The sequence below is a fragment of the Seriola lalandi genome, unplaced genomic scaffold (assembly GCF_002814215.2).
Source record: "Seriola lalandi dorsalis isolate HSWRI2012SDOR001 ecotype SW California unplaced genomic scaffold, Sedor1 jcf7180002054861, whole genome shotgun sequence".
Classification (NCBI taxonomy): Eukaryota; Metazoa; Chordata; class Actinopteri; order Carangiformes; family Carangidae; genus Seriola; species Seriola lalandi.
In genome coordinates, this window is record NW_019525414.1 from 4,191,398 (window position 1) to 4,192,774 (window position 1,377).

At 50.8% G+C, this 1,377-nt stretch overlaps 1 protein-coding gene across 1 annotated transcript in view; it reads right to left on the bottom strand.

Annotated features, from left to right (window-relative positions):
* gpr61 (G protein-coupled receptor 61) overlaps positions 1-894 on the bottom strand; it is a 7,068-nt gene extending 6,174 nt beyond the window's left edge. The window contains exon 1 of the mRNA XM_023427406.2: positions 123-894. The gene's annotated coding sequence lies outside the window, so the exon portion shown is untranslated. The remainder of the gene's footprint in view (positions 1-122) is intronic.
* Positions 895-1,377: the final 483 nt, after the last annotated feature.

Genomic DNA, 1,377 nt, shown 5'->3' on the forward strand with positions numbered 1-1,377 from the left:
CCCCAAAACAAAACAAACAAAAAAAACAAAAACAAAGCAACAACAACACACACTTCTCCCCACAGTCCGGTAACAGGGCAGGTACGAGTGGAGATGTGTGTGATGATAAGTCGGTGACATACCTCAGTCTGGAGAGGGCTGCTTCCTCCTGTGCAGGTTCACAGTCTGCTGAAGGAAAGCCGACCTGTTTCGCTCTCTCTCTCTCTCTCTCTCTCTCTCTCTCTCTCTCTCTCTCTCTCTCTACCACACACACAGCAAACACACACACACACACACGCACACTGACTACGTCACAGGGAGAGAGAGGGAGGAGAGAGAGAGAGAAAGGGGAGAGAGAAGAGCGGCGCTCCTGTGTCTCCTCCTCACCTGGCCCCTTTCATCTCGTCATCACTCCGACCGCCCACCTCCCCATCCCTGCAAACACACGACGCGCACCTCCCTCCTCTCAGCTCTCCTCTAGTCAGGTCTTCCATCCAGGTGGAGAGGCAGAGCAGGAGCAGGAGGGTGAACCAAAAATAAAAAGAGAAAACAGGGGTCCTGTCTTCCAGCTTGTGATGCACAAGTGGTGGACACACACACACACACACACACACACACACACACGCTCTCCCACCTCACACACTTTCATACACACCGGCTCCGACATGTGCCCAGGGCAACTGCAGAGCCGTGCAGAGCAGACAGGCAGGCGGCGGGTGAACAGGCGGCACCCAGCCTCCCCTGCTCTCCACTGGGTCTTAGTGCCTCGCAGCCTCCTGGGCTCCACATGGAGGGACCGCGCTGCTTTTCACACGTTCAGCTAATCTCACCGCAGCTCACATCAGGTGCCACTAACAGGCGCAGGAGTACTCGACAGTTAGGAGAGAAAATCACCTTTAGCCACAGGATCAGCATTTCTCTAATTCTCTGTCTCCTCACGCTCAGCTCGCCAAGATCTCCCCCCGATGCACAATCCGGCAAAAGCCCTCTCACAAGGCTGGATTGTTGATTCACGGAGAGGAAATGAATCCCAGTGGTTAATGTTAATGAGCTGAGATTAACATTTACTAAAGCACGGCCCACACAACATACATATTACACTTACTTAGTCCTGCCCCGAGGAATGAGTTTGTTTACCGCTGGAGTGTGTGAGATGAAGGAACCTTTGGATTGTGCAATTCAGAGGTTTCGATCTCTACTATGTCTTGACTCCAGCTGCATATTTAACCTGTTAGACCTGAGAACAACACAAACAAGCAGCACACAATGTAAAGTCACACAGTCTACAGAGAAGAATAAAAACACAGTAGAGCTGAAACAATCAGTCCATCAATCAATTAGTTGATTCGTGGCAGAAAATTGACTGGAATCGTTACAAGTGTTTAATCGAGCAAAACA